This window comes from Pongo pygmaeus, chromosome 6, assembly GCF_028885625.2.
Source record: "Pongo pygmaeus isolate AG05252 chromosome 6, NHGRI_mPonPyg2-v2.0_pri, whole genome shotgun sequence".
Lineage (NCBI taxonomy): Eukaryota > Metazoa > Chordata > Mammalia > Primates > Hominidae > Pongo > Pongo pygmaeus.
The window spans coordinates 88,544,684-88,570,010 of record NC_072379.2 but is presented as its reverse complement, the minus strand read 5'-3'; the positions used below and the strand labels follow the sequence as shown (position 1 = coordinate 88,570,010).

Genomic DNA, 25,327 nt, shown 5'->3' with positions numbered 1-25,327 from the left:
GAGGGCTTATACATCCTGTCTGAAAAATGAGCCTTATGACCTTGAAACTGGCTGTGTTGTATTTTTGAAGCTGTGGCCGGTTGGATAACGTATCAATTTGTATTTTCTCTTCTGCTCTGTCTTGCCTCACTTTTTCCTTTCCTTTTTCCCAGTACTGCATTTCCAAATAAAGCCACTCACAATCTTTAATCAGGCTGTAAATTTTAAGAAATCTGGACCAAGACAGTTTGCTCCAAGAGTATCCCACAAATGCAGATCTTCAGAGTGAGATTTTAATATTGGATTGCTCACCTGTCTGTTGGTAAGTGAGATGACAATAACAAAGTGAAGATGATAATAACTTGACATGCAGTGGTACCACAATTATTAAACACTGGCCTATGGTTAATTGTGAACAAGGCTTGGGGAAATCAAATGGGTACATCATTTGATCACTGTGGAGACAATGATACTTATAAAGATTGTAATTTCAGATGCCTATTTTAATGACATCAGAGATCTTGCAAAATAATAGGATCGATGCAGCTGCATAAAAGATGCTGTGAAAGCCAGAGATCTTCTGCAGTTTAAAGGAGATTCTAATATGCTACAGCTGCATAGCAGAAAATGCTTAAACTTAACTCCAGATTATGATCATAAGGGTGTCAGATCCTCAGTAAATATGAAATCAGAAGCATCTCTGATGTCAATGCCAGGATCATAATAGGAAAATTGATTAGAATGGAAATATGTGAGTAGAAGAGCCAAAGACTATGGAATCTCCAAGTTCCTCTTACCCCTCCTGGCTGGCAGAGGCAGTTCCTTACCACTTATCAGAGCCTCCTTTTTGCCAGTAGACCACACAAAGACCTCATTTGAGGTAGGTATCAAATAAAATGTTGCTCTTCTTCTCACTCCACCAACACTTACTGTCTCCAGGCTAACCAGAATCAGGTTTCAGCACATCCCATGTAGGCTGAAAAACAATTCTCTAAATGTCAAAGAAAGAGGAAGCCTGGAAAATATAAACTAGCACACACAGATTGAAATGAATGGTCATGGATCCTGAAGGTGTTATAACAAGAGAAGAAAATGTGGAAATTAAATAGAAAAAAGTTCATTGACATGAAGGTATTCACCTATGACTTAGGATTGAAATGTTGGCAAAAATATCTGTAACTGGACATAATTTTCTGGAATTGCTTCTTGAAGCCTGGGCATAACAATCTAGAGCAAATGACATAGAGATGATATAAATTCTTTGACATTGTATTGAAGAAAGTCTCAGATTTTAGTAGTTGAGTAAATTCAGAATGAATCTACTCTGTAATATCTAAGAACAATCAATCTTTCTATCTGTAGGTCCAGTAGGTCCAGAAGATACTTAAAAAAAAAAAAATTAAGGTGGTAGGGAGTGCCTTGACGAGGGAAGCATCTGAACTTTGAGAATTTCGGTGATGACTGACCTCTGCAGTCCAGAGGCAGTAGGAGGGACAGCCACGGAATTAGGGTATTTAATATCAATAGGGATGATGGGATTCCAGGAAGGCATAGCCCGAAGAGCAGAACATAGCTGTGAGAAGCAAGGAAGGCATAATTACTTCAGGCAATAATGTTTTTTCCTACAGGAGATAAGGTGATGGTTAATCAATCATGTTGTTCCTAGGAGTTTGACAGATAGACGTCTGGTAAGGATATCCTTCCATTTGTGTAACAAAATGGTCAAGGTCTGGCAAGAAGAAAGTTGACAGTCCTGCAGTGAAAAATTATAGGCTCCCACTCTTTTGAATACTTAAGTCAGTTTAGAGACCAAGGCCCACTGATTGAAAGGAAACCTATAACACTTGAGGGAGGGCCCCACTGTGCCACCACAAGTATTTATGAAAGAAATAGTCCTCCAGTTGTCCCCAAAGTGAGTACAGGCATTTCCCAGGGTAACCACCAAGTGGGAAGAATGGATTACTGAAGTTTTTAAGGAGTGCTAGAGACCATCATGAGCCAAGAAAGATAGAATGGAACCAAACAAATCTTCAAACAAAAGCCAATCAATCCAGCAGCAAACAAAAATCCCTCTCAGTTCTCTTGCTAGAATGCAGTTTATGAATAACAGGTGACAAATGGAGTTTTCCAAGTCATTCTGACAGTTGGTCCAGCAGGTCCATGGAAAACCATGGTGTTACTCCTCTTGTCCTTGAATGCATAATTGGAATATATATACCACCATCTGGAAGGACTCTCATATCTTGTATTGGTTAGCTGACTTGAATGTGGTAGCAATAGTCAAATAAAAGATCCTAAAATTACTTCCTATATATTCACTGGTCACAGAGAGTAAATTAGGAGCAATATTGCATACTTTGAGTAGTTGCAGAAATTAGCATCACTACTAAAAGAATTGAAGGCAGCTTTGCACGATGTCTCATACTTGTAATCCCAGTAATTTGAGAGGCCAAGAGGGAAGGATTGCTTGAGGGTAGGAGTTCGAGACCAGCCTGGGCAACACAGTGAGACCCCCATCTCTACAAAAATTTTTTAAAAATACCTGGCATGGTGTCATGTGCCTCTAGTCCCAGCTACCTGGGAGGCTGAGGTGGAAGGATCACTTGAACCTGAAAGTTGAGGCTGCAGTGAGCCATGATCTTGTCACTTCACTCCAGCCTGGGTGATAGAATGAGACCCTGTCTCAAAATGTAAAAAGCATTAAAAGATGCAAGCTAGTTGGTCTCTACCATGTCTCTATTCAAATTACCTATTTAATATTTGCAAAATTCAGATGGCAGTAATCTACTATATATTACCAAGTCGTGCCCCAATTGTAGCTACTGTACTAGATGTGATAACTTTACTACAGCAAATCAACACATATCCTAGTACTTGACATTGTGTTGGCAATTTTTTCCTTCTCTGTCCCTATCAATAGGGAGGATCAAACTATTTATTTTTATATGACATGGGCATTATGTATCTAATTAGCCTCATAATTATATTAACTCCCTAGGTCTCCTAACTGTCAGATCAGGATAGAAGTCCAGGTTCCCTGCTTGGGAAATATTTTTAGCACTTATTTTAATATCGAAATAAATATTTGTCTTATCTGACTATTACCATTGACTTTGGGTCTTGGTGTTGAATTATCAGTTAATTAATTCTCCAAATCACATTAAACTATAAAAGTATGTTGCGAACAATTGGTTATTATCTAATTGGTTATTACAAATATACAGAATAAAGATTAACTTCATAATTGATATTTCATAAATTTGGATGACCTTAGTAATGTCCACGAATATATCCCAAAACAAATAAGAAAATACTTGTACATTTCTCACTTGTTCTGTGTTTGTATGTTGCCTATGTTGTTCTTTTTCTGAAAGCTGGATTGTCAGTTGTAAATGTGGCACCTCCATAAACCCCTTCTAAGGCTAGGAACTACATTTCCCAGAATCACCTCCCCTGCATGGTTTTGGGTTGGTTTGCCAATCAGAGAAATTCACAACATTTAGAAGATGATAGCAGTGAAAAAAAAAAGGCCCTTGTTCCTGTGGCTGTCAAATGCATGGCTTAACAGACTTCTCTATGAGCTCTCACCCTATGATCATGGCAGGCAGGCATAATGCCTTCTTGGGCTTCATCACCAAATCTGGCTTCCGGTTGACATCAGTGATTGCTTCTCCAATTCTGCGGTACTGGCTTACAGAACTTTGTTTTCCCACCTTTTCCCATTTCATAAGTTCTGGTTCCTACATTAAATAACCTATTAATTATCGTAATTCTGGTAGTGGCTACATTTTCCTTAGTAAATGATGACTGATAATAGGGAAGAAAAATAAACATTAAAATTTTGGGATCCATAGAGAAACTTTAAAGAGTAGAAAAATTACTAAAATAAAAGAAAAATAATTTAAAAATTTACAAAATGGAGTGGTTTAATGAAAAATAATATTTTACCTGGACTGCGAAACCCAGAATAAAGACTGTCTCAAACTTAAGTAATAATGTAGATACAAATGTTATTAATAAATACCACCAGGTGGATGTATACCAATGATGATTTCAATAAAAGAAATCATTAAACCAGAGAGAAAGTAAATTGTGAAAACGAATACAGTTTAGAACATACTCTGAGAATATAACATGATAATCATGAAAAAAGAAAGAATAACCCTAAAAGAAGACTGAGAGTCTAAAGGTAACTAGAAGAACTCAAGTGTATAACCCCTTGTATTTTTGTATATAAATTACATGGGAGAGAAATTCCACTATTTACCATAGTCCTAGATACATTTTTGCCCTGGCCCTTATCTAAATTCTAAGACCTTTTCAATTCTTTTTAAAGTTATTTTCTCAAAGAGGAAAAGTTGAAGGCAGCCCTTAAAGAGGGAATCAGGAAAATAACAATTGATTCTGAAATCAAGGAACTGAAGGCGTATAGGTTCACAAATTGGTTGGTCACATATCAATTAATTATACTTTTTATTTAAAATAAGTTTTATACCAAATGTAGGACTAAAGACAAACTATATATGCAGATTATAAAACTCTGAGAGTACATGAAATGTTAAAAGTGCTGTAAATTTGCTAAGCGTTACTAGTAACAGCTTTGGAACAACTCTTTAGAAGAAAAATGTGGCATTATTATAAGCAAAAAGTGGATGTTTTATGGCTCTTATATATATTAAAATTTTTCTCAAATTGTTTTTTATAATGGTCTATGTTAAGGCCTCATAATTTATTGAAAAGTTCAACTGAGATAACCTCAAAAGTGCTTTAAAATGAATTAAGAAAAATGAAATTAATGCAAATTATTTGCATGTAATGGATTTAGAAAAGCCACACTCATATAGTTTTTTATCCATTATAAGTAAATACAGGCCATCAATATTTTGACCAGTGAGCTACACTATACAGCAGCTCCAGGCTCATTTACCCTGGCACCCAACATAGTTCAAATTCCACTTTCCATGGAAACATATTTCAAGTTTCACTCTCCAAGGGAAAACCAACACATTTGAATGTTAACTTCAACCAAGCCAAAACAGAAAATAAATTTGCTTTAGAAAATGCAGTGTTCTTCAAGTCAAACCTGTATGACACAGAATATCCCTGATGTTATAGATTAGCTCTGTCATCACTCTACTTAACTAGGAACAGGAAGAGAGGGTTGACTGAAATCACATTTTTACCCACAGAACAGTACAGCATTTTAAATCATATTTCTCAAGGGCCTTTGCAAAGTTATCTTTAGAAGTTGGCAGTCAAGTTAACTTGAACTCAAATGTGAAATGTATTGAATAATTAAGTATCTATTCATTGCTGACAAGAACATTGAGTTGGTATGTACAAAATAAGTGAAAAAATAGACCAGTAGTAGAAAAATAGCCAACTGTAGCAGAGTTCACTTAATGTGTCTCTACTCTTGCTGCACTAGTTATATTTGTATGTTAACCTCTTGGGGATTACATCTTAATAGAGATGTTAACCTCTACTAAAGAATGTTAATGTATTGACTCTTTTATTCATTATTTTCTTTGTCTCCCCTCAGATACAATTTATAAATAGTTGACCATTTCAAGATGGTGAAGTTGGTATTGAAATAGGAAATAGAAATCCAGTATTCACTGGATGCATGAAATCACCATAAAAATATGCTCAGAATACTATAAAATATTCTAGTCAGAAAGACTGTAGCCAAAGAGACGTCAAAAGCAACAGCATCTAGTGCAATTAGTATTAAATGGTACTGAAAATCTATCAACAAAAATTAATGTATCAGCTGTGTAATAAGCAAAGAGGTAGACATTATCCACATACTGTTCTTATAAGTTAATTTTGCAAATTGAAGCAAAACCAGCAATTTGTACTGGGAAATTTATTTGTTACTAACAACATGCCACTAGTTCAAAAGTTGCTATATCATACAAAAAATCCCTATAACTAATCCATCCCTTGCTCAGCTCTAGCCTGAAAATGGATGAATGTGTCATGAGCTTCAAAACCCTTCTCTGTGAACTAGGAGCATCCCAAGAAATTATACAGTCTCATTTGGAACAAAATGAAAACTCAATCCACCTAAGAGTTTCTCAGACATTTGACCTTTGTGTCTGCAGGAAACAAAAAAATTGAAACAGCATTTGTACTCTGTAATTGGTCCAACCTTAATGGAAGGTATTCACTAACTGAGCAGAACACTAAGACAAGCTTTTGGTAAATGGCACATTACTTTATAAAGAGCTCTGCTCAAGGCAATTTATTTGAAACAGGAAGGCTTATTTAAAGCTACCACTTGGAATTGTATAAAATCAAATCAATTTCATAGTTTCTTTAATTTTATTGACGTTTCTTCAGCTTTTATATTTTGTACATTTGAAATAACGAAAACATTTGTGAGACATATCAATTTTAACTCCACTTTAAACTTAACTTTATCCTTTGAGTTTCTTTGTAAATGACGAGTTAATGGGTGCAGCACACCAACATGGCACATGTATACAGATGTAAGAAAACTGCACGTTGTGCACATGTACCCTAGAACTTAAATAAATAAATAAATATAAATATAAATAAATATATATATATATGTAAAGAAAAGGTTTGTTTTCACTCTGAATATAGCGATAGAAATCATTGTACCAAAGAGTACTCTGACAAATTTTCAGCATTTAACGAGAATGTGGGCAGGAAGCCAAATAAATTGTTCTTCCTGTAGGAAGGTAAAGATTATTATATTATTGGGCACTTGTGTTTACAATGGAAAGTCCAGAATAAAGGAGGCCCCAGTATGGTCTGTGGAACAAACTGTGCTAGAGAGAATGGCAGCAAATTTTATGGAAGATTTTGCCACCAGACCTCAATGTGTATTATGCCTTGGAACTAGGTCAGCTTTGGAATTCAAACACTTCCTCATTTCCATCTCTAAACATTGGATTATCATTGCCCTGCAACGAATATTCCATTTGCCTTCATTTGTAGTTGCAGGGTATTTCCTGGTAATCATTACATTTCTTGTAACCATAAAATAAGTACCAAATAATATCTGATAAGAACTTTGCTTCATTTTTTTCCTGCTAGAATCAAAATTTAGAGAAGCAAAGCATCAGAGTCCATTTCCAAAATTTGATTGGTACCACTCAGTACAAAGACCCATATTCCATTGTAATGTTGATATTTTCATCTGTTTTTGAATCGTATGTATCTACTTTATAATTTCCCTACATTCTCAAGTATTAATTTTCAAATGATTTTTAACTTATTACTTCTGAATTAAAACACAACAGTTTTCATTTTGTCTACATGGATTTATAGCTTCATATAGTTGCAATCACAAAATTTTATACTTTTAGTAAGATTATATTCATCCAACAAGGGACTATATCCAGAATATACAAGGAACTCAAACAACGGAACACCAAAAAAAGTAAATAATCCCATTAAAAAGTGGGCAAAGGGTTTCAATAAGCATTGTTCAAAAGAAGACATACAAAAGGCCAACAAGTACATGAAAAAATGATCAGCATCACTAATCATCAGCGAAATGCAAATCAAAACCACAGTGAGATAGAATTCCACCACAGTTAGTTAGAATGACTATTATCGGAAAAACAAAAAATAACAGATTCTGGCAAGAATACAGAGAAAAGGGAACTCTTATGCACTGTTGATGGGAATGTAAATTAACACAGCTATTATGGAAAACAGTACATAGATTTCTCAAAAAACTACAAATAAAACTACCTTATGATTCAACAATCCCACTACTGGGTGTTTATCCAAAGGAAATGAAGTCAGTGCATCAAAGAGCTACAGGCACTCCCATGTTTCTTGCAGCACTATTCATAACAGCAAAGATATGGAATCTACTTAAGTGTCCATCATCGGATGAATGAATAAAGAAAATGTGGCATATATTTACAATGGAATACTATTTGGCCATAAAAAGAATGAAATCCAGTGATTTGCAGTAATAGGAGTAGAACTGGAGGTCATTGTGTTTAGTGAAACATGCCAGGCACAGAAGACAAATAAATATTGCTTGTTCTCACTCATATGTGAGAACTAAAAAAGTTTGTTCTCATGGAGGTAGAGTGTAGAATGACATTTACCTGTGGATAGAAAGGGGGTGGTGATGGGGGGATGAAAAAAGGTAGGAAAATGGATGCAGACATACAGTTAAATGGAAGGAATAAGTTCTATTGTTCAATAGTACAACAGGGTAACTATAATTACAACATATTACACATTTCAAAATAGCTAGAAGAGATTTTAAATGTTCCCAACACATAGAAGTGATAAGTGCTCAGGGTGACTGATATCCTAAATATCTTGACTTGATCATTATACATTATATGCATGTAACAAAATATCACATGTACCCCATAAACATGTACAAGTATCAGGTATCCATAGAAAAAAGTAAAATTCAAGCTAAAAGGATTATGTGTTAAATATTTTCTATTTTCACATTGCTTTAACAAAAAAGAGTGCACAATGATCCACTGTATTTATATACCTGTATCATAATTTAGTTAACTGTTTCTCTTCTGTGGAACAAATAGGTGGCTTAAAATTTATGCTGCTACATTTAGACTTTCAAGAAATACATATATATTCTCTTCATGCTTTGCTTCTTTTTTCTGATAAATATTTTTAGAATATAAGTCACCAAGAATGAGACTGAATAGTATGAAAATTTTGAAAATTTTTGATACGTATTTTATCATTAATTCTGATTTATCATAATTAAACTAATATTTAATATTTTAAATTATAAAATATATACAATATGAAAATAGTAAAACTAACATCTAATAAATACCACTGAGAGTTAATTGAATAAATTATAACACTGCCATATTTGATTCATATCTCTGTTTTTCTTTTAAAATAAAATCTTAGAAACGCTAGGGTCAGCTTTCCAACACTTCATATGATTGCCTTCAACTTAAGTTCCACTCTGAAAATGGTACTATCATTCCCAGGCATGCTTTTGTGTTTTACCAAATTTTTGATGTATCCATAAATAACATAAAGTACTGTTTAAAGAGTTTAAATATGCATATATTTTAACATATTAGTATCACGTTTTTTCTTCTTTATTTTTACATAAATTTTTTTGAGTTCTATTCATGTTTTTTCCAGTAGTTATAATTCATCTATTTTAACTATTATGTAGTAGTTTATTGTATGTTTATTTGTCCATTTTCATAGAGTATTTCATTGCATATTTACCCATTTTCATGCATATGTCTTTTTGATTTTTATTCTATTACAAACTAATTTGGTAATGATCTTGTTTCTATTTGTAAGCTTGTGCATTTGTACAAGAGGTTCTTCATGATTCATACTTAATGTAATTGCTTGGTTCCTCTTTACCCATAATCTCCCTTGGTGTTATTGGATCTAGCACACCTTGCCAATTGAGATAATATGAAATTGTATTCCATTTTAATTTTTAATTACATTTCCATGATTACTGCTGAGGTTTAGCATCTTTTTGAGTATTACGGAATTTAGTTTACTCCTACGTGCATTACATTTTCATAATTTTGCCCAGTTTTTCCTTGGGTGATTTTTGTTTTTCTTACTGATTCCAAAGGTATCTGTAAATTATTGAAATGAATTCTTTTAGTATTGTGCTTTTCAGCTTTTCTTTTCACTTTAATTGTGCATTACATCCTGAGACTTTGCTGAACTTGCTTATCAGCTTAAGGAGATTTTGGGCTGAGACAATGGGGTTTTCTAGATATACAATCATGTCATCTGCAAACAGGGACAATTTGACTTCCTCTTTTCCTAATTGAATACCGTTTATTTCCTTCTCCTGCCTAATTCCCCTGGCCAGAACTTCCAACACTATGTTGAATAGGATTGGTGAGAGAGGGCATCCCAGTCTTGTGCCAGTTTTCAAAGGCAATGCTTCCAGTTTTTGCCCATTCAGTATGATATTGGCTGTGGGTTTATCATAGATAGCTCTTATTATTTTGAGATACGTCCCATTAATACCTAATTTATTGAGAGTTTTTAGCATGAAGAGTTGTTGAATTTTGTCAAAGGCCTTTTCTGCATCTATTGAGATAATCATGTGGTTTTTGTCTTTGGTTCTGTTTATATGCTGGATTACAAAATCAATGTACAAAAATCACAAGTATTCTTATACACCAATAATAGACAAACAGATAGCCAAATCATGAGTGAACTCCCATTCACAATTGCTTCAAAGAGAATAAAATACTTAGGAATCCAACTTACAAGGGATGTGAAGGACCTCTTCAAGGAGAACTACAAACCACTGCTCAATGAAATAAAAGAGGATACAAACAAATGGAAGAACATTCCATGCTCATGGGTAGGAAGAATTAATATCGTGAAAATGGCCATACTACCCAAGGTAATTTATAGATTCAATGCCATCCCCATCAAGCTTCTCAGAATTGGAAAAAAACTACCTTAAAGTTCATATGGAACCAAAAAAGAGCCCGCATGGCCAAGTCAATCCTAAGCCAAAAGAACAAAGCTGGAGGCATCATGCTACCTGACTTCAAACTATACTACAAGGCTACAGTAACCAAAACAGCATGGTACTGGTACCAAAACAGAGATATAGATCAATGGAACAGAACAGAGCCCTCAGAAATAACCCCACATATCTACAACTATCTGATCTTTGACAAACCTGAGAAAAACAAGCAATGGGGAAAGGATTCCCTATTTAATAAATGGTGCTGGGAAAACTGGCTAGCCATATGTAGAAAGCTGAAACTGGATCCCTTCCTTACACCTTATACAAAAATTAATTCAAGATGGATTAAAGACTTAAAAGTTAGACCTAAAACCATACAAACCCTAGAAGGAAACCTAGGCATTACCCTTCAGGACATAGGCATGGGCAAGAACTTCATGTCTAAAACACCAAAAGCAATGGCAGCAAAAGCCAACATTGACAAATGGGATCTAATTAAACCAAAGAGCTTCTGCACAGCAAAGGAAACTACCATCAGAGTGAACAGGCAACCTACAAAATGGGAGAAAATTTTCGCAACCTACTTATCTGACAAAGGGCTAATATCCAGAATCTACAATGAACTCAAACAAATCTACAAGAAAAAAACAAACAACCCCATCAACAAGTGGGCAAAGGATATGAACAGACACTTCTCAAAAGAAGATATTTATTCAGCCAAAAGACACATGAAAAAATGCTCATCATCACTGGCCATCAGAGAAATGCAAATCAAAACTACAATGAGATACCATCTCACACCAGTTAGAATGGCAATCATTCAAAAGTCAGGAAACAACAGGTGCTGGAGAGGATGTGGAGAAATAGGAACACTTTTACACTGTTGGTGGGACTGTAAACTAGTTCAACCGTTGTGGAAGTCAGTGTGGCGATTCCTCAGGGATCTAGAACTAGAAATACCATTTGACCCAGCCATCCCATTGCTGGGTATATACCCAAAGGACTATAAATCATGCTGCTATAAAGACACATGCACGCGTATGTTTATTGCGGCACTATTCACAATAGCAAAGACTTGGAACCAACCCAAATGTCTGACAGTGATAGACTGGATTAAGAAAATGTGGCACATATATACCATGGAATACTATGCAGCCATAAAACATGATGAGTTCATGTCCTTTGTAGGGACATGGATGAAATTGGAAATCATCATTCTCAGTAAACTACTGCAAGGATGAAAAACCAAACACCACATGTTCTCACTCATAGATGGGAATTGAACAATGAGAGCACATGGACACAGGAAGGGGAACATCACACTCTGGGGACTGTTGTGGGGTGGGGGGAGGGGGGAGGGATAGCATTAGTAGATATACTTAATGCTAAATGGTGAGTTAATGGGTGCAGCACACCAGCATGGCACATGTATACATATGTAACTAACCTGCACATTGTGCACATGTACCCTAAAGCTTGAAAGTATAATAATAATAATAAAACATTGTGCATGACATCATATGAAAGTTTTCACTTTAATGTAATCTTAGTTGTAAATCTTTTTAAATTTGGTTTGTTCTTCCTGTTATTTGTTTAAAAAGTATTTCTCTCCCCTAACATCTAACAAATATTCTTCACTTCTGTTTTTTCTATAAATTTTCAGTTTTGCTTTTCACACTTATGAAATTACTTAGTAATTATTCAGTTACTAATTAACCTTGTTACTTGGTCAATTTTGCCAACATTTTGAGTTATTTTTAAATAAAATATTTTGGTGTTTTAAATCTCTATTTTAAAGTTTCTATTTAATTACCTCTTGCTCTTTAACTTTGTTTTATTTGCTCACCTTCTTTCTTTACCTTCTCTATTTTCTTCTAATTTCTTGAGTTGAAAAACTTCAAGAAATTTTCAATATTTATTTTTTTCTGATATAAGCATTTCATGCCAGTTTTGTGAAACTATTGCTTTATACACATTTAACAAGTTTGGACACATTGTATTTTCATTGTTATTAGTTCAAAATGTATTTTAATCTCTATTATCAATATAAATCCTTATTTGGACTGTGAATTTTTTGGAAGATTGTACCTGATTATATTTTAACCCAAATACATTGGGAAGTGTGTGTTAACTTTCTATTAATTTCTAACTTTCAAATTTAACTAAACTTTGATTACTTGCATGTGACCCAAGAGAGTGATGTCACCAAAATGGCGGAGTTGGGTCTGGTGTGGTGGCTCATACCTGTAATGCCAGCGCTTTGGGAGGCTGAGGCCGGCAGATCACTTGAGGCCAGGAGTTTGAGACCACCCTGGCCAACATGGCAAAACCCTGTCTCTACTAAAAATACAAAAAAAAAAAAAAAATTAGCTGGCCCATGGTGGTGCACGCCTGTAATCCCATCTACTTGGGAAGCTGAGGCACGAGAATCACTTGATCACGGGAGGCAGAGGTTAAAGTGAGCTAAGATCGCACCACCGCACTCCAGCCAGAGTGACAGAGCGAGACTGTGTCTCAAACCAACAATGACAACAACAACAACAACAAAATGGTGGAGTAGAAGCAATCTGGCTTCACCCTCCCCACAGAAAACAAAACAAAACAAAATCCTGTCCAGTGCCAAAATTATCACCACCACTACTCCAGAACTCAAAACTGAGGCTGTGATAATCCTAGAGCCACAGAGAAGTAAACTGCATGGGGAGGGTAGAAGAAATGGACTTTTCCCTGTGTTACACGCTTCCTCCAAACTATCAGGCACTTCACAGAAAAGTTCTCCTGGAGTCACTGTCTCTGGAAAATGTGATATTGCAGCAGACAGCTGGTTTCCCCATCATCTTGGGTTCCTACACAGAAAAGCTGTTTTTTCTTCAACCCACTTAAAGCAACTTGGGTGCCTTTAGGGAGAGGAACCCCTAAAAGTCTGCTGGAAATAAACAGTGGATATGGGGTTAGCAGTCCCAGTGCACAAAACATGGGCACTGCTCTCCAGCTCAGACAAAGGAGATGCCAAATCAAAGAGGTAGTGCAACACTTGGCATGAACCTCTAACCAGCCTCTCTGTGCAGCCAGGGAATCCTCTTTGGGTTCCTCCCCCCGACCCCAATTCAGGACAAATGGCACATCAAACTTTTGTAAAAGCTGAGGCAAACTTGAAATTAGGGCACCATGTAGTGCCAACAAGGAGGCAGCAAATTAGGAATAAGGGAAATCAACAGTCAAACTGCATAGATACTCTAAACATACATACACTAGACAGGCCAAACTAACCCAGACAGGAAAGCTGGGAATAAATAACTAATCCTTCAGTGAAAAGACATGAACAACAGGTGTCCATTAGAAACAGGTGTCCATTAGAAACAACAGCAAACAAGGAATTATGACCTTCCCAAATGGACAAAGCCAGGAGCCAGTGACCAACCCAATGAGACAGCAATATAAGAACTCTTAGATCAATAATTCAAAATAACAGTTTTGAGGAAACTCAGCAAACTCCAAGATAAAGCACAAAAGCAATTTATCAGAAAAATTTAACAAAGAGGTTGAAATAATTAAAACAAACAGAATCTTGGAAATGAGGAAAACATTGGCTGAAATGAAAAACTCATCAAAAGGTCTCAACAGCAGAATTGATCAAAAATAATCAGTGAGATTGAAGATAGGCTATTTGACAACATACAGAGGAGAAAAAAAAAAGAATGAAAAGGAACGAAGAATGCCTATGAGATATAGAAAATAATCCCAGAAGAGCAAATCTGAGTCATTGTCTTTCAAGAAGGAGGTGAGAAAGAACAAGGAGTAGAAAGCTTATTCAAAGAAATAGTAACAAAAATCTTTCTAAACCTAGAGAATGATATACATATCTAGGTACAGGCAGGTCAGAGATCACCAAACAGATGCAATCCAAACAAAACTACCCCTAGGCATATAATTCTATGTGATCCAGTTTCTTGAATATTTCTTATGATATGTCATGTAACCTATTACTTGGGAAAGTTTCCCAAGTGTTACACGTATATAGTAGTCAGCAATGCTATTTACCAAGTGTTTCTAGATCTTCTCAGTTGTGATGAAGCTTATATTGCCTGTATGTCCTGTCTCTATAATGACTGTGACACAATGCTTAATTGCATTGGCATGTAGCAGTAGCATGAAATATATTTTCACTAACCCAGTGAGAGTTTGGGTGTTTTTGTAACTGCAGGATTATCAGCCAATGCTAATGTGGTGGATGTGGGGTGATATTAGAGTCCTAGCAGTGAGAAAGGTGACAATCCATGTTACACATAAGCAAAACACTTATGAAGCTGTTATGTGCTATAACTTGCTTAAACATGTATCTAATAAACTTGTAGCACTACAAGAAGTATTTGAAAATACAAACAATATTGGCACATATTGATTGGTATTCGCTGTGCTTACCTAGCGATTATGAAAGAGAACCAAAGAATATCTGCTCTTAAAAAGTATGTTTTATCTCATCATTTGGTATAGGGTTCTACACTACTGAGTCAGATGAACTTATTACTTGTTTTTGAAATCTTCTGTATCCTTACTAATTTCTATCTAGTTGATCATTTAAAATTCCATCACTATGGAGTAAATATTTCTTGAAAAGAATGTAAAAAGTATCCAGCATAAACATGGAACAAATGAAATGTAATTAAAATGACAAACTTCTTTCAATCAAAAGACACCACTAAAAGAGTGAAAAGGCAAGTCAGAGAGTGAGAGAAGATATTTGCAGTACAAAGAAAAAACACACAAATATTCTCGCAAATCAATCAGAAACAAAACTCAAACCAAAGAAAAAAATGTAAACGATCTTTTATATCCCCAATGATGTCTAAATAATCAATGCACATTTAAAAAGGTCCTTAAAGATATTAGTCATTAGGGAAATGCAAATCAAAACCATGGTGGCATACCTACTATACCCTAAAAATGTTAAAATGAAAAAGATGAAAAATAGTCTCACATACTGCTGCTTGCAGTGTGAATTTGTACTTCTTTGCAAGACTGTTTTTGCTGGATCAACTAAAGCTCAAAATACGTGTAATCCTATGACCTGTGTGCTTAACTAGGGAATTATTAAACAGCCATGGAAATTTATAGTGACTCACATAGAAACTCGTTTAAAAATTCACTTTTTTTTTTTCAAATTTTACCCCTTTATTTTTTGCTGTGATTGGCAAAATGATTTAGTAGTTCAAGTTAATTTTTGGTCCACTCTTATTGATTTCAACTCTTCCTCCTCACTTTTACCTTTGAGATGTCTAGTGCTTCATGTGCCCCTCTTTAATGTATTCCATTAAAGCTTTATGTACAAAAATAGGCAATGGGTTATGTTTGGCTTGTGGGCCATAATTTTCTGAACATTAGTTTAAAAGGTTATCCTTCCCAAAGCTGTATGCTGGGATTTTAACATATGGTTCAGGGAAACACTATAACTCAATGTCAAAAGTGCACTTTAATGGCAACAATTTCAGGTTCATTGGCAGAACTGTTGTTAGTAATATATTTTTAAGCCATTCAGCATCCAGCAAATTGGATTATTAAACAGATACAGACGCCAATGAAAATACCTCATGAAAAAACAGTTTATATTTACTATAAGCACTATATAAAAGTCTAACACTGACTGAAGTTCAAAGAAAGCAACACAAAAAGAATAATAATTTATATTAATCTTTCCAAGCATTGTCAGCTAATGATTGTGGTAGTTGGGAAACTCTAAAAATAACAGAAAGTATGTAGTGATCAGATATTAGAGTTTGCTAAATTATTTGTATTCCCATTTTTAAAAAGTCGCATTAGTTTTGCAAAATGATTGTCCAAGTTGTATGAGTGGAGAAATTATCTTCCCTAAAATATCCACATGGAAATCAATATATAAGCCATAAGTCTCAGTTAGATAGAGGAACACAAAAATAAGTATCTGTTAACTAACTTTAATGAATAATTGCAATTTTCTTCTAACAAAGGAGCAATTCTTTCTTGGTTAATGTTTTTGTATCTGTGGCTATATGTAGACTGTAAAATTACATATATTTTTGCAATTCTAGCTTGAATAGATGTTTTATCTTTGGAACTTGTCAGAAAACCATGGGTTTTCAAATAAGACTAAAGCTATTTTATTAAAAAGTTGTATGATAAATTTGAAGACTCTTCTGCAAGGGACAGATCCATGGTTTCAGATCATTTTTGGAAAAAAAAAACAGTTAACCAGTATTTTCTGCTATACTGTCATTCGTAATTCTTTAAGTTTCTTTGTGCATGTAGCATTGTAGCTGAGATATATTTGGCCATTGTAGCAATATTCTTCTCTTCACTAAACCCAGGTAACTTAATAAGTTTCTTGAAACTACATAGAAGAATTGAAAGTATTATTACAACATTTGTAACATCTAAAAAAAAGGCATATTCAAAGATTTCAGTGGTCACTCAGCAGGAAAATTTCATTTATTTTGCCAGCATGATTCTATGAGCTTTTATAATACCAGGCAGGTCAGGATATCAGGTAATGTTTCAAGTCATTTCACAATACTTTTAAAGCTGTACGTTTAGTCTTGAAATTACTATAATCCTGACTTTTATTTTTCCTTAATAATTCATACATTCATTTATTCAACAAACACATTCTCAACCTACTACATGTTAATATTTGGGAAATCAGGGATGAACAAGTTAGATGAATTTTCTGCTCTTATAAAATGAGCATTCTAGTTGTTGCAAACAAACATTAAACAAGCATAGAAATAAACCTGATAAGTTCAGAGTATGATAAATACCATAAGAAAAATGGGCACATGACATTAAAGAATGTGACAGTTACTGAACCCAGTAGTACCTAACAAATGAGGGAGCCAAAGATTCCTTTGCAAAGGAAAAGTGCAAACATGAAGTAGTATGTCAAAATTTCCTAAAAAATAAGAATTTTCTAAGGAATTATGGCTATTTTGTGACAACAATAATCTGACAGAGAATATAAAATATTTCAAGATTTTAAACTCACAATAAAATAATTTACACTTTCCTTTATTTTTTAAGGTTCCTCTAATCTGATGGGACACTCCCGTAATGATGCTTCAGCTGTATTTTAACCTCAAGAAACCCTAAGATCCCTCACTCCTATGCTGCTGTCAACGGGAGGCTAAGAAGCACAGAGAAATAGGCCATACAAAGTCTACCTCTCTGAACACTCTGGTTTGTTGAGATGACAGATGGTTAAGTCTCTCTCTGACATCAAGAGATAGAGCCAAAGTTATCATGGAATTGTTTCTTTTGGAATGTCAAGTTTATGTGCACCGTATCGCTCTTCTGAAATGGACTCAAGATTCAGGGTCTCATCTCACTTTTGATTTAACTACACTCATATTCATCCATGTGTGAAAAATGGTGTCATACTAGAAAGCTTGTTCTTACTGTTTCCTTGCATATCTGAATACCTGCATCACATTCAAATCTAACTCACTGCCTTAATTTAATAGCTGAAAGAAACACTGAACAAGTCACACTCCTGCAAGGGCATGGAACACAGAATGGCAAGTATATCCACTAGGATTGTATTTTTCTACAAGAAATAGACAGCCTGGCAAATGGTGGCCTAAATTACTAATCAGTTTATTTTATTCTTGTACATAAGTTAGCAAACCATGATTGGTCTCAAGGAGCCATCAAAATCCAATTTCCTTCAAGCTTTTTGCCTAGCCTTCCTTCACATATAGCTCCATTCTCCAGTTTTCCCCCATGAACTTGGTAAAAACAGATTTCAAAGTTCAAACCCGAAATATAAATAATTATTCAGGAATATCTTAACCAATTTATTTCATGTATAGTTTGTAGTTTTATAAATGCACAGCTTTGGGAGGCCAAGGCGGGTGGATCACGAGGTCAGGAGATTGAGACCATGCTGGCTAACATGGTGAAACCCAGTCTCTACTAAAAATACAAAAAATTAGCCAGATGTGGTGGCCGGCGTCTGTAGTCCCAGCTAATCGGGAGGCTGAGGCAGGACAATGGCGTGAACCCGGGTGGCGGAGCTTGCAGCGAGCCGAGATCACGCCACTGCACTCCAGCCTGGGCGACAGAGAGAGACTCTGTCTCAAAAATAAAATAGAAGCACAGAAGTATTATGCGATAAAATTCCATGAAAATGTATCTTTCAGTAAGTATAAAGTAAAATACCTGTGATAAGAAAGCGTGTACCATGGTTGAACTGGCAGTGTATCTATCTTTTATTCATACTTCTTAATAATGGGCATTTTCTTTGGTGTGTGTATGTGTATGTATATATCCCCTATCTTGTGCTTATGTAGTCTTGATTAATTATTCAAGGCATCACAGAAAGCAGTAGATACTGTTTGAAGTATCTTCAAACAGTATTTTTGAATTGAAGAATTGCTTTGCAATTCATATAAAGCACGTAGGTACCAGGAGTTTAAGTAACAAATATAAAAAGATTATCTGGAGCAATTCTCAAAGCCTTTACTATGTGAATGCACATGCAGAATTTACAAGATGACATTACAGTATTCAGCATTTTCCATGATCCATATTTCACCATGAACATTTTTTCTTGCAGATTCTCTTACTGAGATACCTTGGAACATGGTTTGAATAATACTGCTCTAACTTCTTTCATGTCAGGAAGCTCTGATGTATGTTTTAATATTTTATACACTGTACTATTTAACAAAGGAAAAGATATTATATTATTTAATTGTTTTACGAATGTATGTCATTTTCCTCTACAACTGCTACAAATTGGAACTTAAGTTAGAAAGCTACTTTATAATATATTTGTATTAATCTAGAAGGCTTAACTACACCTAGATTATACAGTAGTTGCTCAATAAATGCCCATTGAATAGAATCATAAACTAACTTCATTTCCAAACTGCACAAAACAGTCAATCTAGTAATGATTGGTGGAGTTGGGGCAGGATAGGGTCATTGCTAGGGCTCTTACACACACATCATACTATGTATCACTTTTCTATATTTATCACTCCATTAAGTCTGTTCAAAATCAAACTTCCTATCTAAAATGACCAAAAATTCAACTTGAATTCTTTAGATGCACAGTGATCCAATTGCTTGTTCTATTTGATTCACACACAGGCAACAATCTGTTTTCTTTCCAAATTGTATTTGTTGTCATTATTTTAATCTAGCATTTTGTTTCATGTTATTGGAATACTCTGAATTATATATGAGGTTTATACAATAACAAAACAGTTAAAGAAACAAGCCGAAGTATCATTCTCCCCACGTGAACATCCGTTTTAGCCATGTGTCTATTTCTTTTGAACCCAAATTTTAGACAGTGAAATCTGTGGTTTATTCTTTTAACAGTTGCCATAGACTCGTGGAAATGCCTGCTACATACACGCGTGTTGAACAATGAACTTCATAACTGACATATTTATCAGAGAATCAGGAGGAGAGAAGGTGATCACTTAAAAAGAAAAGCCTAGTTTGTATAAGATGGATGTTGATCAGGTGCTCTCCAGCATCATAATTACATTTGTTCTGTTCAATTAGGGTTGGGGACCAGAGAGAAAATATTTTGTAAAAGGAATCTTTGAAGCACTATTAAACATAAATTCTTGGCAAAAGTATTTTTAAAAATTACAGAGAAAATACAAAATTATAAGTGATTCATTTTTTATTATTATAAAAAGACACACTTAGGCCAGTAGTAAAATTGTTGAGTTTCTTTCTCCTAATAGTTAATTCACCATATAAAATATTTAATTTATTCACACCAGTTTGTTATGGGATTCTAATTGCCTGTTTTTCCGGAAATAGTGAACAATCTTTCATTTAAAACAGAGAGCAGACTAGATTAAACATGAAGGGAAAATATACAGGCAGTGAGGCCCTCAACTTTTTCAGCACTGTTTTGTTCTGTCCTCTTTTTCTCTCCCTCTCCCTCCTTCTGTGTATTTCTATTCCTTCTATCCCACACTTTTCGTTCAGAACTGCTCATTTTTCTTTTTTTAAATGACAAGAGCCATTCCAGCCTTATTAAGTGGAAACTTGACTGATAGCATTGAAAAGGTCACATGTAATTCAGGCTACAAGTGATAAAAATTTAGGGGTTAAGATCAACATAGACTGGGAGGAAAATTGAAAAAATAGAGATAAAGATTTATAGACATGAGGCTATTCAAAGAAGGCCTAGTGCTGCCAGTTGCTGAGAAATCAAATTGATGACCAGAAAATAAGATCAGGTTAAGAAATATGAGGTTGGTAGGGCCTCCTGAGGCACAGTCAGGGGACACTGAAATGTATTTTTAGTGGATTATGAAGGGTCTGGGAATGGATAACTCTGAAATCCTTTTACAGTACATCACAATGTGTCACATATTCCTTGAGAAACTCAATTACCAAACATCCCAGACAACATGAGTGGCTCCAGTTGAAGTGAGAAAAACTCTAAAAGTGACATGAAATGTTAAATTGGCTTTAGGGTTCAGAAAAGTATTTTATGTAGGTATACACCCTGATTTTCTTCAGCACAGAAAGCTTATATTTATAGAAAAGTACATATTACCTGTGGAAAAAAATTAGGTAGACTTTAAAGAAATATATAAGGATTATTCTGAGCCTTTAACATGAGCAGACATATATTTTTATTTATAATTATTTAAAGTCTTACTATTTTATTCTTCCTCAGCTTTAATTCACCTGGGAGAGGTGCTTAGGAACTAATTGAAAGTAAACAATTACAAAAAGTGTATGTTTTGAAGAATTGTTTTATGAAGTGCGGGGCAGGGAGAGTTTTTCTTAAGGGAAAGAACCAGATAGAATTATTGAAATAAATATTAGAAGAAAGAAATGAATTCATTGTATGAGCAATAATGTACTGGAATAAATGCACCAAACACTTTTTCTTCAAGCATAATTGCCTGGGAATAATAGTAGATAACATTTAAATTCAAATTTTATTTTGTGAAGGATAACATTTAAATTAAAATTTTTTTTGTGAAAGCAACTATCTTAACTATCTGTGCTAACGACAGCTCTGTGATAGAATGAACTTTGTTTATTATGCTTACTATGCAGATGCAGAGACACAGAAAGGAAGAGGATTAGCAACTTTCCCAGATCTGAGTTGAGCTGAGGTTTGAGTCAAGGCAATGTTGCTTCTGGGGCTGTAACAACTACATTTTATTGTCTCCTAAACAGATACTTCCTTTTCTTACTTAATAAGAATAGACCTTGGAGGTCTGGACCTGGACATGAACATACACTTTTCTAAAGAAGATATACACATGGCCAACAAGCATGTGAAAAAACGCTCAATATCACTGATCATTAGAGAAATGCAAATGAAAACCACAATGAGAGACCATCTCACACCAGTCAGAATGGCTACTATTAAATACTCAAAAAATAACAGATGCTGGTGAGGTTGCAGAGAAAAGGGAACACTTCTTTTACACTGTTGGTGGGAGTGTAAATTAGTTCAACCATTGTATAAAGCAATATGTCAATTCCTCAAAGAGCTAAAAAAGAACTACCATTGGACCCAGCAATCCCATTACTGGGTATATACTCAGAGGAATATAAATCACTCTACTATAAACACACACGCATGCAAATTTTCATTGTAGCACTACTTACAGTAGCAAAGACATGGAATCAACCTAAATGCTCATCAATGACAGATTGGATAAATAAAATATGGTACGTATACACCATGCAATACTGTGCAGCCATAAAAAAGAATGAGATCATATATTTTGTGGGATCATGGATGGAGCTGGAGACCATTATCCTTTGCAAACTAACAAAGGAACAGAAAACCAAATAGTGCATGTTTTCACTTATAAGTGGGAACTACATGATGAGAATTTATGAACACAAAGTAACAACAGACACTGGGGCCTACTTGAGGGTGGAAGGTAGGAGGAGGGAGAGGATCAGAAAAAATAACTGTTGGGTACTTGGCTTATGTATTAGTCCCTTCTCATACTGCTATAAAGACATGCCTGAGACTGCGTAATTTACGGAGAAAAGAGGTTTAATTGACTCACACTTCTGCAGGCTGTACATGTACAGGAGGCATGGCTGGGGAGGCCTCAGGAATCTTACAATCATGGCAGAAGGGCTAGGGGAAGCAAGCAAGTCTTCACGTGGCAGCAGAAGAAAGAGAGAGAGAGAGAAACAAAGGGGAAAGTGCTACACACTTTCAAACAACCAGATGTCATGAGAACTCACTATCACAAGAACAACAAGGGGAAACTGTCCCCATGATCCAATCACCTCCCACCAGGTCCCTCCCCCGACACTGAGGATTACAATTCAACATGAAATTTAGGGGGGGACAAAGAGTCAAACCGTATCAGCTTAGTACCTGGGTGAGGAAATAATCTGTACAACAAAACCTCATGACAAACATTTATCTATATAACAAACCTGCACATGTACCTAAAACCTAAAGTAAGAGTTAAAAAAAATTATACAGGAGTATACTTAGAAGGCATAGTTTCTGAATTCTAAATCATTATTCATAAAAATTTTACCCAATATTTTTCGTTGCATATTTCCTATAAAAAATAATAGATCGAAGACTACTAATTGTAAAAAGAAAAAAAAAAGCAAGCTGCTAATATTTATTGTGCCTTTACTCTTTGCCAGGCCTTATTAAAGGCTTAACCTGTGTTACACTGTTTAACTCCCCAAACAACTCTAAAATGTAGTTACAGTTATTGTTTCTGAGAGAGGATGGAACTGAGACTCTATAAGGTCAAGTCACTATAGACTACTGGTCTAGGCCAGTCGTTCTATTTTTAACACGCTTATGAAACACCTTGAAAAGTTATTAAAAGAGTTCCCTGGTTTCAACACCAGAAGATCTAATTCGGCCCAAGAATTTGCTGATGCTTCTGGTCAGAAGACCACACTTTGAAAACTACTGCTCTCCTAATGATGTTAGCAATTGTCTGAGTCCTGAGACTTTAACCAACATATGAACACACAAAACATAAGTTTTGTGACGTTCATTCAGTAGATATTGATTGATGCTGAATTCAAACCTCATCAAACTAAATTATTCATGTACCATGACAGATAGGAACCCTAAAGGCATTTTTATAAAAGACATTTGCCTCTGATCCTTAAGGACAGACACTTAAGTAGCATATTTTGGTACATAGAAATTAGATTTCAGTACTAAACTCCACTCACTTTTCTCAAAGCTATTAAATCAGCAAATAGTTGGTATCAAGCATCATCGTAAATGAATTAAAGTTGTTGTGTTTTAAATAATAAACTTTAAAAGTGAGAGATTTAATAGATTCCCAAACTGATAAAGCCAATTAATGCCAGATTCTACCACACTCTATTTTCAGTTTCCTTGAATGAGTAGTATGTCAACAACTCCCCTTGGTCCTCCAATATAATTTCTCCTAATAATTATGTTTTATTAATTTTATAATTAATAATTGATTTTATTAATATAAAAATTTAATAAAATAAAAATAATTTTATTTCGGTACATGACCACTGATAATTAGCAATGGAATTTAAATTCCTCAGGAGCTCTTGCATCTAGGCATGGGACCAAGGCTAAGTTCTAGTCAATGGGATGTAAGCAAAAATGATGTGCATAACATCAAGAATCAGTTTTTCAGAGAGATAATTTGCGTTTCTTTTCTCCTTGTTGTCTTTGATAGCATCTTCAACCTTTCTGGACTACAGCACCTGCCAACTGACCCCCACATCATGGCTCCAACGCTGGCTTCATCACATATCTTCTCTCTAAGTCCCGTTGGCTCTCAGGGTGAAATAGCTTAACAAAATTGCTGATTAGGTGCCTCAGCATTGTTTCTTTGTCATAGTCTCTGTATTATCTTATTTTGAGCCATTCTTTTCCTGCAAAGATCCTAACTGAATGAGATAATACCTACCTCATAAGCTATTTGTAAGGTTTAAATGAATTAATGCATATTTAATACATGAAGCTGTGCCTAGTTTATAGTAATTACTCAAAAATATTACTTATTTCTCCATCCAAAACATACAAACAATAGTATATCCTTCATGAGGACTTCTTGTGGACTAAAAAGGCAGAATCTTTAAAGTGCTTTGCAGTCTCTGACAAAACTATGCTATTACTCTTACTCAAGGTTTTAATTGATTGTATGTACACAAGGTTAGTTTGTATGAGCTTTGGAAAGATGAGAAATTCAAAGTAGAACAATGAAGGAAGGAAAGTGTATGTTCCATTAATAAAATATATATTGGTTCCTGTAATCAGATTGTGAGTGACAATGAAATCCAGTGGACCTATTTTGCCTTCAGACAGATGGCTGAGAAATTGCTGGTGTGGCAAGCAAGCAACTCTGACTGCAAAACGGCAGACTCATTCGCTTGGGGGGCAGGAATGAGGGATGGTTCACAAGGGAAGCACAAAGTCACCCTTGATGAAAGTTCAGAGAAGAAAGAGATCATCAAACTTACTCTAATTACCAAAAGGCGATGACGTTAGTGGAAGAATTAGAGTTTGAAATAGTACTTTTGGTAGAGAGGACTGATTTCTAAGAAAGCCCATACTCATGTGATACAAAGGCAGTTGGTGGGCCCCAAAGCAGAATAGCTGCCTCAGGTGGGGAAGTGGCTAAAGTTCACCAAGCAATGTGGCCCAAAACTCACATACACGCTATACCTACCTGCATCCCATGATGCCAGGAGAGCCACATTTCTGTGGCAAGGGAGAGTGAACAGAGAGGAGCCAACATGGAAATGAGAAACAGAGTTGTAAACAAAAAACAAGAGAGGAACCCTCAGGGTAGCAGAATCAGTCACGCTTGAATATGTGACAGAGTAGAAGGTAATTACCTCTTGTATCTGGATATTGAAATTCCAATTCTAGGCTCT

General features: G+C 35.1%; 1 long non-coding RNA gene across 1 annotated transcript in view; it reads left to right on the top strand.

Annotated features, from left to right (window-relative positions):
• The window catches only part of LOC134739832 (uncharacterized), a 29,836-nt gene extending 5,135 nt beyond the window's left edge, over positions 1 to 24,701 (top strand). Inside the window, exons 3-7 of the long non-coding RNA XR_010126861.1 lie at positions 153 to 301; positions 17,486 to 19,095; positions 19,793 to 19,888; positions 21,509 to 22,132; positions 24,124 to 24,701. This is a non-coding gene — a long non-coding RNA (uncharacterized LOC134739832). The remainder of the gene's footprint in view (positions 1 to 152; positions 302 to 17,485; positions 19,096 to 19,792; positions 19,889 to 21,508; positions 22,133 to 24,123) is intronic.
• The last annotated feature ends 626 nt before the right edge of the window (positions 24,702 to 25,327 follow it).